A 20994-nucleotide genomic window follows, 5' to 3' on the forward strand; every position below is an offset into this window, starting at 1 on the left:
TGCTCCTCTTTTGTCATAGACTGCAAACAAAGGCAATATCCCTTCTAACAGAGAGCTTTTACTAAAGCCTCGGGGTTCTCAAAGCAATAACAAAACCTAGTATCACCTTTTACTAGCACCAGTAACATTTAATTTTAAATCGTTTAACTACATGCACAATGCTAATTATCTGTCTTTCTATCACTATTTTTTAACACAAACCACTGTTCAGAAAGGCAAGGGAAGGTCTGTGTGTGGAGAGGGACACTGCTTTCTCCATGCTCTCTGAAATGAGGAGGAAAAGCTCAAGAAATGGCTTGGAAAAGTGCATTTGTGTTTATGGCTATAGCTGCAGGGAGCCCAGACACAGTGAGCCACAAAATGATGAGGGTCCGAGGGGAAGGGTTGGGAAGTTTGTCTTGCATGGGTTATTTTGCACTACAGCTTAGCAGGATGTTTCATGCAGCACTAAATCAATATTGACCCCATGTGACAAAGTAATCAGCAACTTTGTACAAATCTCAGGTTTATTTGGAAAGATCCTCTTAAAGGTAATTCTGGATTTGTATGAAATTTCTATTTGTTCTCTTTCCTCTTTCATAAAACCCTGAGCATTCAGGGATTAAAATGAATATCTAAAAAAAAGAGATGGCACAAATTAGCAGGAATCCATCTAGTGTTGGAGCACGTATGCGACCAGAGAAAGAAACGCATTAGCATTCACTGTATTAAACTGATTTTCCAGCAAAAAGGGTGCGTAGATTGGAGTGGAATAGATAGAATGGAAGCCATAAACAGAAGACAAATATGTTCCCAGTAGAACCTGTGTATATGGAAACTTAACCAAGCATCTGAGCAGATCTGTGGAGTTTAACTGCAGCCCTATCTGGAGAACTGAAGTCCATTTTAATTATCCTGCCAACCCTGCTGAGCCACAACAAAGTTATTACCACTAACCAGAAGACCTGCTCAGGCAATTTTACAAGGAAATTGCCTGTACCTAACCTAATTGCGAAGAAGAAGATGAAATTATGTTAGCCCTGGAATGACCAAGGAAAAAGTAGGAAGCTTCAAAAGGTTGGAGAAGTGTCACAAGGCTGTTCCTGTAAATCACAGCAGCAAGTTGAAGAGCTGCTTTATTGAGAGAGTCCAAATCATAATCAGATACATTACCTTGTTCCACCAAGAATGAGCCTAGTGCCAGGTGAGCTGTCTTAAAGCAGAAAAAAATAAAAAAAGATTCCTCTCATAAATAAGGCTTCTACTAGATACTGAATATATCTGCATAGTAAGTGGGGTTTTAAATGATGTCATACACATTTAAATAAGCAGTAGCATCAGTCTCTGCTACTTGCAAGTCATAGCTGACACTTTAAAAGACTTCAGAAAAGACTAAACTAGACTGCATTAGCAAATTCTATTTTTCAAACTATTTTTTAAACATGAGGTGTACAACACCTATAAAATTTAACAAATGGATTGTGATGACTCAGGTATTTCCAGATCCTTGCAAGCAAAGTCACGTGCAACATCAGCAGGAATTACTTCTGTAAATTACTGAAACTTTAACTGGAGGCTGCCAAACCATTCTGGGCTACAGACAAGCTGGTTAACGCAGTAATTGGACAGCAGCACCTGCTGAATAACCAAAGCAGTGCATTTGATGAGCCACTTACTACTTTACCTTTTGTCGGACTCTCCAAGAACAGATTTCTGTCAGCACCATCACCAACAGTTATTTCAACGCACTGTGGGGACTGCCCTGATTTCCGTGTCCTCACTGTCTGCTCTTTCGCTCGTGTGCTCTGGGTTCGAAAAAAAACGTTGCTCCCTTCACACTCCACTGACATAGATTAGCCTAGGACAGATGACCTGGATTCAGGCTGGTTAAATACAAGAAACGGAAAGAGATGAGCAGACAAAGCCAGCTCCAAAGGGATTTATCTCAGACTTTAAGAAATTTCCAGGGCTTTAACGAACCCAGACTTACAGGGCGCTTGCTGCTCTCCTGTCCAACATCATTAGAGAACTGTCGCTCAAAGAGTAGATTTCTATCAACACTGGCTTCCAACCTGAAGAAACTATACAACTAATTCATCAGCTGTGCCTAAGGCATCCTCCTCCTCCTCCACCGCTGAACAGGAATGAGTTTTTTTTTTTCCTAAATGAGAAAAGTTCTTGTCTGCGTGACAAGCAGAAGCTTCTCCAACCCAGAAGAGCCTAGAGCTACATCATAACACCCTAGAATTTATCCAGATGTATGAGAGAAAAGAAAAAGAGAATATCAAGACATTGACTATGTTCATGGGCATCCTCTAAAAGAAGGTACATATTTGGGGGCAGGAGGGAATCATGAGAATTGCTGGTTAGGGTGGAAGTGAAATAGCAGCAATAATCTGGCATAAAAATTCTCTACAGAACAATCACTTCTAAAGCTCCTGCTGAAGCATGATGGTGGCTGGCACAGTGCTGGCCTCTCATAGTATTTATGAAGAGTTTTCCAGGGAAGAAATAAAGTTAAAAGTCACAGATAAAATTATTTAACTATACATTCAGCCGAGTAAATATTTAATATGGCAATGGAAATCGCTGGGCTTTGAGAAGCCTCCTGCAACACACATGACTTTCAAGGGTAGTAATGAAAGATACACCTCAAAAGGAAACATATTTTTCCTTTTATTTTTTGGAAACTTAAGGGGTTAACTCTCTAAAAGGGTTAACAGCTCTCTGTTTCCCCAGAGCTTAATTCTCACCTACATTCACCCAAATCACACATGCCTAAGTGCACGTAAAAGCAGTTGCAAGTTTCACAGCTTAAACCGAATGGAAACAGGAGGCAGCAGGAGCTGTGTCAGTGCAAACCTTCCCGAGCACTCCCACCTGCGCTGAACCAGCGGCACCCGGGCTTTGATCTCTGCCTGCAACGCAACTCCCTTTTCTCAGAGCTCTGTCCAACACCCTTCTTTTGAAATGTCTTCAGGGTGGGTTGTTTTCTAGGTCTTAGGCAACAAAGAGCCCTTTGGGGCACTGCTGCAAGGGATATTACATGGAGGGCTCTGCGATCTTTTCCTGAGCATGAGCCCTGCAAAATTGTTCCAACCAAGTCGCAAGCTACAGTCTGTGAAGATTCACTGGTTTTGATAATAGTCAGTGGCGCGTTCCACGCGCAGGAGCAGCCGAGTGTCTGCAGGCAGCTGCTTCTGGCTAACCACAGAATGGCACATGCGGGGAAGCACATGCCACGCTCAGAGAGAAACGAGTACTTGGGTATCAACAAGCAGTAATTCCACTTTGTGTCTTGGGTCTACTTCCTCTGGGCGAGCAAAAGGCTGCTGCAATCAGCTCCTGGATTCAACTCAAGCTTTCATCTGGCTTAGGAACTATCTAATGCAAAAAAGCAGACAACGATATACACTGTCATTTACAGCTGTGCATGCTGGTCCCCCAACAGCATCAGATGACACAGAGGATAGCTGGTGGGTAGCCTCTACCTAATCCTCCCTATATAATTACAACCAGTTAGAGGGCAAAATTCAAGCGCAAAACTTTCAAAAAAGCAAATGTGATGACTTGTCTCCTGCAAAGGTATTTAGAAAATACCAAAATGATCATAGACGATTTCTTAAGAACAGAACTGTGGATGCTGCATAGTCCCCCCAGGCAAAAAGTCTGCCGTTTCATTTATATACATATTGGTTGCTCTTTGTTTTGACTTTACAGGCATAATCACTATGGTAGAGGACAACGAGAAGCATACAGTATCTATCACCTATAGGTCTCCTAGTTGTCTACATATACATTAGGGGATAACCTGCTTTACTGATGCAGCAGAATTTCAAGTATTGGATCTTTTCTCAGCCTCTATCTGAGGCACAAAGATGTGCAATTACCTAAGTATTTCTCATCGAATGATACGAATGTGAAGAAATGAGGGAGAAAATGGATTATGTTTGATAGTAAAGACCATTCAGGGAGAGACTTATGCTGTAACATTGCAGAACTAGCTGAGAGGAACAAAGGTAGAAGTCACGCACAACCATGCAGTCATGCACAACCAGAAAGTATCGTGGAAACTAAGAATTTGCCAATACTGACAACTCAGTCCAAGCACAGCTAACCAGAAACGAGCCATGCTTGTTGGTGCAACCACTAGGTTAGAGCATATTGTACTATAATTTGGCTTAAGTTCTCCCCTTGAAAAAAAAAAAAGAGTCAAATTTTCAACTGCTGTAGTAGCAAAATCAATAAGATACAACCTTGTTATAATACCTTGATATAATCCCAACTTTGTGGTGCAAGTTTATTTCCACATGGAATTTTCTTTCCAAATACCATCTCAACCACATGAGTCAGCTGGTTTGTTAGCCAGGGACCAAACTGTTGGCATTTCAGATGACATCCAAGATTCATGCATGTTTTTAACTAGCAATTTTGTAAAAAATCTGGATAGTCGCATGCCATTTATATTTTCATCCCTCTAGCCACTTACTTCAGTTATCACTATTTTTACACAGGTAAAATTCAAGAAGTTAAAACACAGTTTGATTAAAAAAAAAGTTAGTATAACAATGTGGCCTGAAATGTGGATTGAAAAGGTAGGGCTCAACACACAAAACAGTATTTAAAACTGACTGAACTAGTGAGCTTTATACTTCTCCCTGTTGCTGTTGCAAGGTATGAGGAAAGTTGTGCATAATCTTCAAGGCTTTTTAAGCTTTTGCTGAAGGGAAATTTGCAGACCAGACTTCTCAATATTAGACAGGCTAGGCACGAATGACATTTACACAGTTGGATCTTGTATTTTTCCTCCACTAAAAACAACAGAAGCAATGAGACTTACAATATTAGAGGTACTCTTACGAGACGGGCAGAGCATAGGCATAAAGGTCACAAGAAGGAAGCACCATTTATGAAAAGGCTGCATAAACCTCTGCCAGCTCTGAGGCTTTCATGATGCTACACACAGCAGAAACACAAAGCTGTTAAAAAGGCAGACCCTACACCTCCCTTCAAAGCTCATGGGAGGTTTTCTAAAAAGCCTCATCAATGATTGATAACATGTCCTGGAAAGAGTTGAGTGTCCTGGACGAAGATGTCCTGGAGCTCACACAGGCTGGCGGGAGCAGGGCAGTTGTGGAGTGCTCCCGATGGGCCCTTCCACCCCAGCGGCAGACGGAGAGTGATACGGGGAACAGGAATCTCCGCCAGTTCCGAGAGCTGGTCCTCGAGATCTGCCCATCTTTATTTTCACGTTTAGATGCCTGTTATGATCCTGCTCTGCTGGCACTCTGAAAATGCTCACTAATGCATAATCTTCACACCGCCTTTTTTAGTTTCTGCTCTTGATTTTTCTGGATTGCTTCCCAAGCTTTCTTTTATCTTTGAGCTTAGTAAACTGGTTAATATAAATAACTCCATGTCCAAAAATACTCAGCCTTAGCAATCTGCAATGAGATCTCGCCTCTTCTTCAAGCAGCTTCATTATGTTCATGCCAGATGAGCATTTAACCAACAGGGAGACATAATGAGAGATGAAGCACTAAAGCAGTGTGCTTACGCTCTGAGGTGGAAACACACACTCGTGTCCAGAGATCCATGCCAAACCCTTACTGAGGAGATAACTTGCCTATGTGCAAAGTATTTAGCTCCCCAAATAAAGTCGTACAGAGAAGTCTCCTAAACAAATCCATAACTAAAGTAAATCCTCTTGATACTGCAACATTCTACATTATATACTAACTCATTTTGTCTTTTGTTTAATTTGTGCAATCTCTGCCATTTTGGGCACTAAAATCCCAAGTGATTTTAGTTTTAAAATCTATTAAATCCATGAAGTATTGATGAGGCAGAATCAACGTGGAGAATTACATTGACCCTCCCCACCTGTATTTCATACAGATTTCTCTAAGGTTAAACCAGTGCCTTGGTTGTACTATACAAAATACAGCGCACATATTGGAAGTGGAAATTTACACTTGTCCACAATCTAAAATACTGAATATGTGCTTATTGCTACAACATGTATGCAATTTAGTAAGAGTCTTTTCCATAGAAACTGCCTTATCCAATAGGTAGAAGCAGAGCCAGGGCAGATGTTCTCTGCTGCTTTTACTCTTGGATATGGTCCACATGTTATACATAGCACATCATGCAAGTCGGGCCCCAGCTGAAGGGTGCTGCTTTTCTCTGAAAGCTTCCCTAGGGTCTTCCTCACTTAGTTGGGGGCTGCCAGCATTACCTACTAAGACCCTGTTGGTGCCTAATTATAAACTTGGCACAAACAGCTGAAGTTTGGCAATATTCTCCATGCTGGATGCTTGCTGCAAGATTTTTTCCTTTCTTTGTTGCTGTTTTGGTATGACTTCAGCCAAAATTTCTCAAGCCAATTCTGAAACAAGGCATGGGAAACTGGAGTGATTTGCCCATGGTAACAAGTTCTGGTGACCCTTCAAACACTTTGAGAGGTCTTGTGATTTGGACCAGGAACTTGTAAGGCAATAAGGCATAATCTTGTTATCGTTTGTTTATATTTGTATTTTCCATCTCTGCAGAAAACTCCTCTCAAATAGGACTAAGCTACTCTATTTGTGAAAAAAAATGCATCTCAATTTGCATGGTCTCACTTAAAGAGATGTCACTTGCCGGCAATTAAGTTTGCAGGAGATTTCCCTTGCAATACCACAGAAAACCCAGCAAGAAACAGGCTGGACCTGCCTAGGACAAGCTGCTCTTACACTTGAATATTAAATGACCAGAGCCAGATGTGAAACAAAGTGCAAGTCAGCTGGTATGCGTACAGGAAAGAGCAAAGGTGACAATTCCTAAAGTGAACATTTGAATTTGCAACTGTAATGCTCTTTTTCCAACCTATCATTTGGAGGGCTTGTTATCTAAATTAAAAGACCAACTAAATTATCACTTGCAAAAATCTATCACACTGCTTCCAGTTGCTGTAGCATCATGATCCCTTGCAAATATCCCTGCCACTGAGCCAGCTAAGGAAGTTGAGAGGTATGACAACATTTTCAGTTGGGCCATTTCAGCATTTGGACCACCTTGACTTCAGCCAAAACAAAAACTAAACTAAATGGATTACCAGCAGGTACAGAAAAACTCCTGGGAAAACGTACAGACTGAGACACACAGCTGCAGGAGTCAGGAATGTAACCTCCACACGCAGGCACCCACTTTAACAAACAGAACACAAGTCTAACAGCGCTTCATGTGTGTTAAGACTGCAGACTAAATTCAATCCTTCTAGGACTGGAGATACACAATTCCAGCCCAGGGACAAGCTACATTTCTTAGAAATTATACTGACTGCATGATTCCTTAGAAATCATACTAACATTTACCACCCAGTGACACTGTTAGCCAGGCCTTTCATGTGCAGTGGACTGTAAGAAAAGAAACAGTCTAAAATTGAAGGAATTACAAGCATAGCACAGCAAATCTCAGTACAGTGCAGGACATTTTAAAATGCCGAAGAAATTCCAATCACTTCCTTCCTAAAGACACACGATAATCTTCAGCCCATAGGAAGAAAATAATGAAGTTGGGCCACAGAAGCACATTAGGCGGCGCCGAATTAATGACTCTAGAAGACCAAAGGCTTCTAGAAATACGACCAAAATGTAACAGGTCTGCCACAGAAACAAGCAGCTAATGATTCCAGCAAAGCCTCTTGTGGACACGGCAGAACATGGGTAATAACGCAAATGTTCTGGAGGGTTATTTTTTCAGTAAGAGCTTTAAAAAGCAAATATTCCAAACTCTTTGCAGGAAATACATAGGTGCTCTGTAGCACTGAATGTCAGAAACCTGACAAGTGCAAAGAATCACCAGGGTAAATTCAGTAGCACTTTTGGTAGATGTCATGTATCTAAATATATTACACAAATCCAACACCCAGAAATGCATAGGGCACCACCATCTTTCTAATGCCAAACAAACAAACTTAATGAAAATTTATTTGTATGTAATTAAAAAAAAAAGGCACTAACTGCTAGATTATTGTTCATTTAAAAAAGAGTAATCTGACTGTCCTTAATGGGAGAAAAAAAAAAAAAAAAAAAAAAGATGTGTGTTCCTGCTGCTAAGACACTTGTTCTATGTGATAACGGCTGACCAGCCAGAACTGCTGACATCATTAAGATGTGCAGTTGCTTCTGACCTATAACTCTGTGTTCAGATAGAAGCACTGCATCTCTGATTTCAGCTGAAACATCAAAACGCGCCCCCACCAGATCCCATATTCAAGGGACTTCCAATCCGCAAAGGATAAGCTCAGCTAAGTGGCCCATGTCTTAGCTCAAGCTAATTCCCAGATTTATTGGTGGAGTAAATATATAGGAAAAAAAGGTGTAAAAATATGCAGCAGCACAAGAGATGATGTAGTAGCCCCTCTGTTCACTTTGATGCTTTATCTTTCTCTGACCTAGATGGCTAAAACCAGCTGTGGGATCTAGAAGAGCTGGGTGAATGAGTGTGGAGCGCCATAATGCGCAGCACAGGCTGGGCTCATAAAAACAGCAATCCCCTAGAAAAGGCCATAGCCAAGTGGAGTTTGGGCTGGTGAAAAATGGTCTACTTGGGGGGATAGGAAAGGAGAGCAAAACCCAGATCACTCCAAGGTTTTCTTCTCTTCCTCGGCTGTGTTTCTTGGGACTTCTTGTGATAGAAGGATGTTTTTATGGGAAGAGGTGGCCATTCCACAAGTGCTTGCAAAACTCTATGCTCAGTGCAGCACAGGCCAAGCCTCTAAGTGCCAAGCAAACATCTACTGACAGCCAGGACAGGAGGCTGCTTTACAGATATCTCATCAAAAGAGGTCTCTACTCACACTGCTCACAAGAACACCATCGGCTTACCAAGTAACTTTTAAATTCAACTAAGACTTACCTCCCAGCATTTACATGTACTTCTCTAATCAGCTCCTAAATCCATAATGAATTTTTGATCGAGAGGGCACATGGCCTCTTCTAGGACTTTCACATAAGACGAATAACCCCTGAGCCTCTGAGCTCAGCTGCTGTGTCAATATAAATTCAAAACATTCTCTTGATGGCCAGTCCTTCTTAGATTCAGTAGGCTAGGGCAAAAGATTGGGCAAAACTTATTTCCTTCCTTATATTTTTGCAATTATTTTTAAACTCTGTGGACTGAATTCGGAGTGCCATAGGCAAGCCTACAGCAAGGAAGATGATGTTACAGAGATCTCAGGGATGAGACCCTCAAGGTCCTGACTATCTGCCTCAAAAATAAGACTTTGCAAACAATTTGAAGGGGAATGATGGGAAAGGCACAGCTGTGCAATCAAAGGAAAAAAAAATGCAGAAGTACATGGCTCTGGGGAAACAATACCAAATTCTGGGGTAACATTGCCAAGCACAGTGCAGAACAAACCCAGCTCCAGACTATGCTGAAGAAATTCCAGTATATCTGCAAACCAGGGGTAAGAACTGTCTCTACTCTCGTATATCTCTGAGCAGGTCAGCAAAATATGTAGCTTTCCAGAGTATGAGCATGTAGAGCTTACCAGCTAATGCTTTGAGATTCAACCATTTGGTAATCATGCTCCTCACCTCTGAACACAAACTAAGGTTTGAGAAACAATGCCCAGCAGATTCTCTGTGAACTAGAATGCGTTTCCCGCCCCCCGCAATAAGTTTACCAGATCTGTGTGACACCCTGTTTCCTCTCATCCACAGGCAGCAGCCTCCCTGATTTGGAGGTCTTCTCCAAGACATGCCTCCCACAAGCAGAGGCAAAGTCCACAAATACCAGCAAACACCAAGTCCTGTTTAGTTGTTCTGAATATGATGAAACACATCTTGTGGCTCTGAGGAAGTTGCAGCTACACATAACAACTCGTCGCTGGTTTTTAGACCTGCACACAAACACCCCAGGATTGTAACCTGCCTTTTGCATGTTCAATAGCAGCCTGCTCTGCTAGGATAGAAAGGCAGTGACAACACTCTGAGCATGGCCAAGCATTAAAAGGGGTGCCCAGAGAGGCTGTAGGATTCCCATCCTTGGCATTCAGTCAGAATTTGAAAATGAAGGCCCTGAGCAAGCGAATCTGATTGGACCTGTTTTGAAAGAGGGTGTGAATAAAATAACATGTAATAATCACTTCCAACCAAAATTATTCTATGATTCAAAGGAAAGCATTTCTTCTGATTCTTTCCTCTTGCTGCTCTTGAACTACGCTATTTTACTAACTATGGACCATAGAGTGGTCTCAACTGATATATCTTTGAAGAGAAATTTAAACAGAACAATCTGACTACCAGGTCTGCTGAAAAACCTTCTTTCCCTGGTGCTATGAGGTTACTGAATTACAACTCTGCCCTTTTACCTGCTGGCACCAGAGTTTTGTCACATGACACACAAAGATCAGCCAGTCTGTAAGGACATGGAAGGGCTTTTATTATCAAAGGACTTTTATCACCAAAAAGAAAACTCGTTTTGGATACTAATCCTCTCTAGCTGTAACAGAAGTCATCACGAAACTTTACTGACTCATTGGTGAGCGAGTTCATGCTGCTGTTCTGAGATTCATCTTTGGGACTACAGTTAAAATCTAGTTGCGTATTCCAGAATACAAGATATAAGTGAAAACTTATAGCACACACAAATCTCCAAACTGCAGTGAGAGAATTGCATATAAATATGGTGTAGTAGGGTTTACCTAGGTACAGCTGTACAGGCTTTTTCATGCATTTGGCCAACTCCTTGGTAAAATTCTGATCTCATTTATCTTTTCTTATCTTTATGACTACTCCTTCTGCAGAGGCTAAACAATCTACATTTAAATGCTAGCAAATTCAGATCTTTCCATATGAAGCAACATCTTTTTCATTTTTTTTAATGTCAGAAAAGAACATGAGTTCTCACAGAACCAGCCTTTGATTTCCAGATTTCTTTCTCTACCCTGTTCTACTCTGAAGTCTTCTGTACGTGAAAAATAAACCGGTTTCATCTGCAATCTACACATTCTGGCAGAAAAAAAAAAATCTATCTATGTGTCTATCTCCAGCCCAATACCTGGCTTAGGTATCACAAGGGAAAGAAAGGACAGAGTCTTCTGCTGGCAGTATTTTTTTACCCTCCAAGGGTGATGGTGACAGATTGGTGGTATCAGCTCTGTAAGTATTAAGAGCTTCCTAGAAATATGAGGAATTCAAGAGCTACAAACTATTCCAGATCTGCTGCTTTTTTGCAAGGCCTCATGCTGGGCTAAAACTGGAAGGCCTTGGGTGTGGGGGGAAAAAAAAAAAAAAAGAGAGAGAGAAAACTAGGAGGAGTTTTCAAAGGAGCCCTTCCTTCTGGCTGAGACACTCCCGCAATTATCTTTCATTCCTCCCTGCTCTCTTCCCCTCACAGTGGCACAACTCAGCAGCCCAGATACATCAAGTGAAACCTGCCAGGTACCCATAGGTTCCTCCTGAAGACCAGAGGCTGGTAGGAAGCTGCTGTCTCTAGAAGTACTGCACACAGAACAACCCCTGTCTGCTGGCTGGAGGCCCCAGACACACAGACGAGGGATGAATGGGAAGATTTGAGGGACTGAACAGTCCCACTCTGGGATGCGTGCCCCTTCCCCACATGAATTTTGGTCCTTTTATTTTTCCCTCTATCAGTAGCATGCTTTTTTTGTTTACTTTGTTTCTACCTCGCACCTCGGCAATTCTTCCACTACAGGTTTTTTGCTCAGCCGCTTTTCAGTACAATATAGCAGCTACAGACACAATAAGCAGATGCCACTGGAGTAAATGAAACTACATTCCTAGCCTTGAGGCCCAGCATGCTGTTTTCTGTCAACGCTTCTCATCCTGTGAGCCTCCACAGCAAAGGAAGAACAATATATATATATACAATCAGCTATATTCCTGTGAAGAGTATTCCCCATTAGCTAATAAAATTACAACTGAAAAAGCAAAGCAATCTCTCTCTGTCATTGAATAACAAAATTAATCTAGACAGCATCACTTACCAGAATTTTGCCTTCAAACAGAGTAAGATTACATTCACCACATTTCCTCAAAAATAGCTCAAGAACTGGCCCTGTAAAAAGAAGAGAAAAATAAATATTTAGTCTCTAGAATACCACAAATTAGATAACACTTCTCACTATGCTAACATATATCACTGACATTCCACTATTTTCACTGTCTTAGTGAGGAATGAGGAAATTGGATTTAATCCTTTGCACTAATTATTAAAATCCACCAACATTACGCAAAATACGTGAATAATCCCAGGATTCCTTCAGGCCGCTCAGACCCGTCATTGCCATCGACGCGAGAGCTACTCAGAGGGCAGCACCACAAGGTCAGCATGAAACAAGCAGCAGCGACAACATGAGCGTGCCAATTATTTTCGATCCAGCCCTGAAAAACTGGTCGACCCAATATCACCTAGTGATTTTGCTTTGCCATTTTAATATGATCATACACGTGATGTTCTGAACAGCCTCCTTGTTTGAAAACTATACATAAAAGAAAAAAAAAAAGAGAGAGTTTTGTACCACATTACGATTTTAGAATATATTAACTGTCCCCTCCACTGTTTAGAAAAACATAGAGGTAAAGCAGCTAAGTAAAAGCAATATCCAGCCTGACACACATTAGGGCCAGTTTGGACAATATGGAGAGCAGAAGTGACAAATGCCGTCATTTCGCCAGCCTTGACTAAATGTCAGATGACAGCACTGCCTTATTTTCCCCTGAGGCAAAATTTTTGGGAAAAAAAAAAAAAAAAGAAGGTCCATGGAGCACAGACTAACAATGATGTTAAAGCATTTCTTTTTTAAACCCCTGAAAGAGGGAGGGGCTGTGATTTTGCTGCTGTTCAGGCCTGGGAATGCAGAGAGTCCAGTAATGGGGGAAGGAAACACATTTCAGTGTCCTCATGCCCAAGCTAGTGAAGCTGCACAGAACTGGAACTGTTGTAGAAACAGAAAAAAGCCCCTGTCCTGCCCACTCCCTGAGTATCTAGATGATTTTTCCATAGAATTAATGCTGAATGCCTAACTTTAGGCTGATACCCGAACGACTGGGCAGCCTGCACTGCTGATGGAGACAGTGTCTCAGTGATGGAGCAGCAGGTTTTCGCACTGGTACCTTTCGCGAAGGATGCTCAGAGCGCTTGCACAGAAGGAAGGAGGAGCAGATTTTCAGATCGAATTATTTTTCCTGATTATGGCTACATGAAAAGTAGCTGTGAAAACAAAATTTACATTACGAAATAGGTAAATAAGCCCTCTTTACATGGTAGCAAGTAGATTATATTGTTCTAAATGCTGATTAAAAAGCAGACCTGCAGTTTCGTAAGGCTAAAACTGATTGTTTTGGGTGGAGAGTTTGGGGCAGGGGGGAAAGGAAAAGAATTATGAAAAAAGGAAAAATCAGACGTTGTTGGGAAACATTATAGGAACAGATTTTTTTAAAATCACAAAACTACAAAAGAAAATGTCTTTCTCCCTGCTTGCTTTCTTGGTTTAGTGGTTGATAAAACAAAACAAATGAACATATTAGAGGAAAAAAAGGAAGAAAAAAAGCCAAATACCCCCACAACCCCTCCTCCTGTGATATCTATTGCACAGCAGAATCTGTGAAAACACTGAAAAAATACAGGGCTTGAACTGCTTTGCTCAGGCTCGGGGAAGGTGGTTGTTATTCCAGTCCCATCCATTTCCCTCCCTGGCTTCCAGGCATTTGGCCTGGAAAGCAAAACCAAGTCAGGAAAATCTACTTCTGCCTCCGAGCTACTGGGATAACATCTGCACACAGACAAGTGCGAAGACAGCTTCAAAACAGCGCTCAGCCTCGCATTAGCTCATTATTTTCTTTTACACCAAGAGATGGGTTTAATAATCCCCTCCGAGGAGTGACAAATGAGGGAAACTGCGATGCTGCTGGTCCCACAAAGGTGCCAGACACTGGCACAGGTTCCACAAGTGGCAGAGCCACCATCGCCCCTGCAAGTGCCCAGCCTTGGGTCTCGCCCCACAAAGCAGCACCGCGAAGGCACTTGGATTCAAACCAAATGGGCTGGGAAGCCCTGTCTGCCTTTACCTGGATGCATTCCCTAACCTTGCCACCCGTTTGATTTATTACAATAATTACAAAAGCAACCAAAATTGGCTCAGCTCAAAGTCCCTCTTCATTTACTGTGTTAGCCTCCTCTCCTGTGTTTCCAAAGTCAGCAAAGCTTTCTGAAGAGTGCTAGGAATTGGTGAAACAGGGCTGGCTGAGGGCATAACCATACACGGCACCAGCACCTCCTGTTTCACTGTGTTTCCTGCTTCCCAAGGCAAGCCCTGGTTCACCTGCATCAGTTTCCGGGCTGTTTTTATTTTCAGTTTGCACCAGGATGATAATCAAGTCCATCCCTCCTACTGGAGGAAAGAAGTTACTCACAACAGACATCAATTACTTCTCAGGACTACAACCCAAATCCATTAACGCTCGCTGACCTCAAGGATCATCTTTGGATCAAATCAGTGGTGAGCAATCTTCGACAAAAATCCACAAAATACCTACTTTTACTAAAACAAAAAATGCTGAGGGACAATTTAGCCATCATTTGAAAAGGAAAACAAGATGATTTCAGACATAAAAAAAAGTTACACAGTGGATTTTCTCTGATGTACATGGAGCTTGCATGCAAGCTTGGCCCAGCTGGAGGAAAGGGCTACCTGAAGTTGCAAGCAGTCTTTAACATTTTTCAAATGGGTGTTAGAAAATGTAATTCAATTTATCACATGTTCAAACACACAGAAAAAAAGTATATAATGATGAACTGCTGTGGGCTTTCCATTAGTAATGTTCTTCTGTTGCTGTCTTGCCTAAATTAGGACCATACACCCTTGGTCTTTGGGTTGCTGTTTTACTTGGATCAGTTGGGAAGAAGATGGAAACGTGCTTAAAGTTTTTAGGCTGGAGAACTCTTTACAAATGGACATACCCAGATCAGGATGTATGACCTATAAGTGAACAGGATCCACTTTGTAAAGAAAGTGTTGATCAGTCTGCAGAGCAATAGCCTTCCTTTTTTATTATGTTTTAAACATAGTTTGTGCTTATTATTCAACACATCCCATAAAGGGATTTTGTTGGACCATGAACAAGTCCAGAAAGTATTTTTCAGGGGTGAATTACTATGACCCTACAGTAAGAAAGTTTTGAGTCACTCTTCTCAGACACATCAAGGACTCTGCTATCATAGCAGATACTGTCACAGGCATTTGTTCAGTACAGACACTTGCATATTCAGTTGTTTCTAGTGTTGCATTTTCCTCATATTCCCTCCCCCTCTTAAGATTTCTAATCCTATTAAGAATGTTGGAAAAAAAAATCTAAAAGAAAACTGCCTAATAGTCATGTCAATCAGGAGGAGACTAAAAAACCACCCACACAATGAATTTATGTGGCCACTTCACAAAAGAACTGCTCATCTTAAACTTAGCTTACATAAAGCCACCCTTTGCTGCGCAATGCCAGCTTATACAGAAAGACCCCTTATCCTGTGACCATCTGAAAGCTCCCCAACACTGAAACCTTTAAAGTAAAGGAAGCTTATAGGCTTGCTCTTCCACAGGGAGACAGAAGGCTCCCTGTTACCCTGAAACCGCCCTGTGATAAGCGTGAGTTCCAGAGAGCAGGCACATAACAGGAACAAGCCCCGGTTTCAATAGCAGGAATGGAGAGGCCGCAAAGAGGGAGCTCCCAAGGGAAGCAGCTCCAGCAACTCCAGCTCCCAAAGGAAGCAGCTCCAGCAACCCTGAACACCAGCAGAGGAAGAGGAAGAACAACACTGTTTAGAAGTCTCTACTGAGATTAGACATTATAATGCTGTTCCTTCCCTCAAAATTGATAAAATTTGGAAAGAGGATCAGCGACTACAAAGCAGAACAACCATCACTATTTTGTGGGGAAACTCATCAGGTTTCTGAAACAGTTATTTGAAACTTTTGTGCAGTTTCAAGATGTAAAGAGGATAAACTAAATCCTTCTTCTGAAAAGAATCCCAAAGAAAATCAGTAACTTCCACACAAAATCATCATCTCCAGCATCACACTTTGGGACCCCCCAAAAAATATCTTTCGAACTGGTGCCCTTTCTGCCTAGAAAAGTGGGAATTTAGATGCAAAGTCACCACTGCAATGGCAGCAAGTATGTGGATGGATATAAGAGGGAAAAAAAAAAACACACACACACACTTTTTTTTTGTATATTGGAAAATATAAATATTGAGCATCCCTACCTGACTGTTCCCCCACAAGCCTACTGCCTGGTTTTCCTCTCCCTGGGATGCCTCACTTGCACAGTCAGATGCTGATGATTCAGGTTTTCAGCTCAGTACTAGCAATACTGGCATCTTCTCCTCTCTCAACTTTCAGGCAGGGCAAACCAAACTGTTTTTTTCTTATGTTCAGCTGCTTTTCTAGGCATCAACTTGCTCTGCAGCCCTATGAGACCACAAAGAAAGCAGAAAGCTGCTGGAAAGCAGGAGACACCTGAGCTCTGCAGCTGGAAAACTGTGGATGTAGAGGGAGTGTGCAAAGGCTTGGAAACAAGTCATAAAGGCGAAACATCAGAAGATGCAAAAGGGTTAAGAATAGTGAAATAGTGAAACATACTGAAACAGGAAGCAGTTAGCTGGGTAAATGGAACACAGAAGGACAGAGAAGATGGAGAGGTAGTGGAAAGCTAGACAAGATCTGCGCTCAGAGTCAATCCCTAAATTCTGCCTTCTGAAACCTATCTGCGAATGACCCTTCATCTTCGGCATCCCTTGTGATCTACACTCCCTGCAAGGGGACCATGTGTTTAGTTGCCTCTTGGGCTGCACCAGCCTGTGCAGAGTGCAGCCCAGCCACACCGCTGGCCTCGCATCTTCCCATGTGTCCGGCTCCCGCTGGCATCACGAGGACTAAGCTGAAGGCAAGAGGAGGAACTGCCAGCAAGCTCAAACCAAGCGCGCATGCGTGCATTTATACCCTGTTCTACGGACGAGGAGCACATGACTGCAGCAATGCACTTCAGTTCTCACAACAAGCAAATTCATGAATTGGGGGATCATTATCTACAGAAAAACAAGAAGTGCCAGTCAGTGCTTTTTTATTTTTATTTTTTTCCTTTTAATAAGTGAATGGAGCCCATAGTCCTAAAAACAGAGCACAGGCTCTAAGCTCCTTAGCTGGATGCTGCTGGACACTACTGGGCCTCATGGAGGCACCAGAATCCTGGCAGCCACCAAGACACAAGCAGCACCTGCCGAGAGGGCGGCCCCCTCCTGCAAATCCTCCTGCAAGTCCTCCCCTGCCCAGTGTGCCAGGTAATAGTTAGGGAATAGTTGTTAGGAGCAGGAATAAGTGCTCACATCACCCGAAAAATAAAAATGAGCAATGAGATTTAAGAACATTTCTTATGGAATTCATACAAAAAAAAAAAAAAAAAAGTTTTTTTTTCTTTTGAAGATCAACCCTAAATGCACCTTAGAAGAAAACTGACTAAACATGAGAACTAAACACTAAACTGACTAAATTACAGAAAGAGTAAAGAGTAAATAAAGACTGCTTAGAAGTACAAATACTTCGTAATCTAAATAATTTTTTTTTTTTATCACTGACGAGATGACTGCAGGATATATCAGGGTTTTCTTCTCCTCCCTGAACAATCTTACTTATTTAATAAAGTTTTTTTGCTCTTTAATTAGTGGGCAGGGTTTTAATTAAAGACACTATAATGCTGACATATAATGAACACATTTATATAGCATATATGGGGTGCGCAAGCTAATGATTGCATTACTATAGGTCCCATAACCTCAGCCATTCCCACTGTGCAAGAAATCATACAAAAATACATATACAGAAAGAAACAGTCTCAATTTGGCCAACTGGGAACAGGGTAACCAAATCCATGGCCCCGCAGGTCCCCATCCAGTCACACATTATTGTGGCTTCTTGTGCTACATCCTTTTCCATGGAAAAAAAGGAGAAAAAGAAAGAAAAAAAATGTTGCACAGATGTTTTTCTAACTACTGTAATTCAAAATTTACCTGAAAGTGAAACGGAAGGAGGGCATGTTCCACAGAGCTGCCCCTGGCGCTCAGTGGCCGGGCTGAGGAAACCAAAGCGGACAATGCTCTTTTGCAGCAGGTAAGCCACCTACACAGGGTCACATTTCCTCATGGGAAAGAAAATATTGCAAAGATGCTAAAAATTTGCAAGAGTGAGCTATTTGTAACTACGTCTCCACAGAAAACAAAACAAAACTCACAAAGCAAAAAAGTAAACAGTAAGAAGTAAGGAATACAGCAACATGATGAGGTCACAAAATACTGCATTGTAAACTAATCATGAACTACAGAAAGTTGACAGTAAACTGTTTTCTTTTTGTCATGTTCACTTTACTCTCTGAGGCTGTAGGAATGGGGAAAGGAGGTAGTGGCCTTACAGTGGTGGAGCTTAGCAAAACCAACTACATATGATTAAAGAAAACAAGTTCCTCTTCCCCCTACAAAGGAAATATGGTTTTTATTACCAGGCTGTGGTATTAGCTTGTTGCTCTTTAAAAGATTGCTCTAGAGAACATTTTTGCCTAATGTGTTTTTATCTCTTTCTGGAGTTTCGAAGTAAGCAAGTACCGTAAATAGAAGATTAGGGAAAAATGTTGCATTCTGGTTTATTTTTTGTAATTAGACAAATTGGGCAAATATATGAGGTGATTTATACTTGTTTGTAACAGCAAAAAGCAGGGTGGAGAGGGATAACAGCTTTAATGAAGCAAAGCTACAAAAAGTCACGTATGGGCTGAGGGTGGGGAAAAGCAAGGAAAGACCGCAGCCTCTCATGTGACTTCATTGTATATTTGTTTACTTATTTTAATAAGTTTTCAAGTTTATGAGTTCCATATCCGGGAAATAACAAATGACCAAAAAAAGGGCACTTTGACAGTTTGCTTTCTCAAAAAAACAAAACAAAACAACAACCCCAAAACTGCTCTCTAGTGGCTTCCAAAAAAGACTCTCATGTAATGAAAAACAGGAAATTAAACTCTCAGGACAACACACTCTGAGTACAAATGAAGAGACTCAGCAGTGACATAATGCCTCAGTTCAGAGTTCTTTATTTTTGCACGACGCCGTGAAATATATCGGGCTTCTCCTTAAAAAGTGTCCCAGTGTGAACCAGAGCAAACAAGGTTCATGTAATTCCAGGATTTTGTTATATTAATATAAACCTCTTTGCAATATAAAAGTCACATAAAAGCCTTAATTTTGTTGCAACAGTCCACAGATTTAAGATGTCATAATAGACACTTATTCAGTATATCCTATACATGCACATGCTCCCATCCCACTTTTTTTTAATCTTTTTTTTTTTTTTTTTAGATTAAGCAAATGCCTGAGCTGGGGAAACTAATGAAGCTGAATTTCCAGCTTGGTAATTTGCTATGCAACAAGATACTCTACATTAAAAAACCAAAAATATCTGACAACCTGAAGGCAGAAGTGGCCCCTGAAGCCCCCTTGGGTGGATGTCAGCAGCCTACAGAGTCACAGAGAGGACTGACACGAGGAGGTGCCAAGGTAACAGCCAAACCATCACTGCCTCAGGAAACTAAGCTAAAAGAATTTAGCTTTTCCCTTGTTCTGCCACCCTTGCCCCCAACTATGCAGAGGTTATTAAAAAAACAAATAAATAAAAGTAGCAAAGATTCAAGGCTTCACAGCTATCCTATGTCCATCCCAAAACAACATCTGGATTCTGGTCTCAAGCACATTTGAGAAGTGTCACTGGCTTCCTGTTTAATATTCTCGTTTTATTGCTGTGCAAAGGCAGCCTCGTGTCTGAGAGCAATCTCAGACTCTCACATCCTCACAGCAGATCCTTGATGAGGACACTCGACTTTCTTGAGAGTCAGAGGCCTGCTGGTGGTATCAGCAGAAAATCAACACATGCTTGAAAACACAGCCCACGAAAAAGCCGGAGTCAGGCACCCCTAATAAAACCAAACCACAGGATTAAAAAGGACCTTGAATGACCATTTAGATTCAATCTCTGCCCAAGACAGGATCAGCTACATTTATTGTTATTCTTTTTATTAGACCATCTGACATAACTAGGGGAAAAAAGATACGCTTTTGGGTTCCAAATCCCTTCCTGAGCCTGAAATCTTATTGGTGTGTTGTCCTGTTCCAGGCCCTCGGCTACGTCAGCTGGTCTAATGAGGGATGTCTGCCCACAAATGCTGCCTTCCTTACACTGGCGTGGTTACAATGCTGCCATTGCCATGTGTGTCTAGCCTATTTTTAAAAGCCTGCAATGGCAGGAGATATCGTTTAAAGGCTTAATCTCAGCAAGGCCTGAAATTCCTCAAATGAGTATTTATTGAGTGTGCAATAGAACTGCTACGCTCAGAAAGTGCAAATGGATCGTGGATTGCCTGAGGCAGCAGCTCCGTGCTGCCTAAGAAACAGCAGAAAACCAAAGGCTAGAATCCTTTCAGTGTAAAACAGCAAGTGGTCAGCACGAAAGCTGGCTGGCCTCAGCATACTGGCAGCCCCAAGGGTTTTGGAGGCATCCCAGGAAAATGAGCACTTTAAAGGAGAGACCTAAAAGCAAACAGTAAAGTAGCCTCGCCACCACAGGTCTCACCAGCACCAGCAGGAGAAAACCCATCAGTGCTTGTTAAAAAGCAGCGAGCAGGCGCTGGGGAGGCAGCACCCAGGCAGCTAGTGCAGAGTGGGGGCGGCTGCGAAGGCCTGGGGGCTGACACTATGTACACAGTAGTAAAATGCAAACTGGATTATAGAATCATAGAATCACACCCATGGCTCCTGCTTGGGAAGGAGTCAGCAGAGGGGGCACAAGGGAGGTTACACCATTAAAGACAAAAGAGGAGGCCAGGCAAATTGTCTTATAATCAGAGTTATAATTTAAGAGGCCAGAGAAAAGGATCTTGCAGTAATTCAAGACATCAAATGACCACCAAGGTG

General features: G+C 41.8%; 1 protein-coding gene across 4 annotated transcripts in view; it reads right to left on the bottom strand.

The window, feature by feature from the left end:
* Positions 1-20994, bottom strand: part of FYN (FYN proto-oncogene, Src family tyrosine kinase) — a 123705-nt gene that overhangs the window by 57140 nt on the left and 45571 nt on the right. For all 4 annotated transcript variants that reach the window (XM_088522418.1, XM_088522411.1, XM_088522425.1 and 1 more), the window contains exon 2: positions 11978-12048. The gene's annotated coding sequence lies outside the window, so the exon portion shown is untranslated. The remainder of the gene's footprint in view (positions 1-11977; positions 12049-20994) is intronic.

The sequence above is a fragment of the Tinamus guttatus genome, unplaced genomic scaffold, assembly GCF_059628265.1.
Source record: "Tinamus guttatus ecotype Peru unplaced genomic scaffold, ASM5962826v1 Tinamus_guttatus_pri_ptg000010l, whole genome shotgun sequence".
In the NCBI taxonomy this organism is placed as follows: Eukaryota; Metazoa; Chordata; class Aves; order Tinamiformes; family Tinamidae; genus Tinamus; species Tinamus guttatus.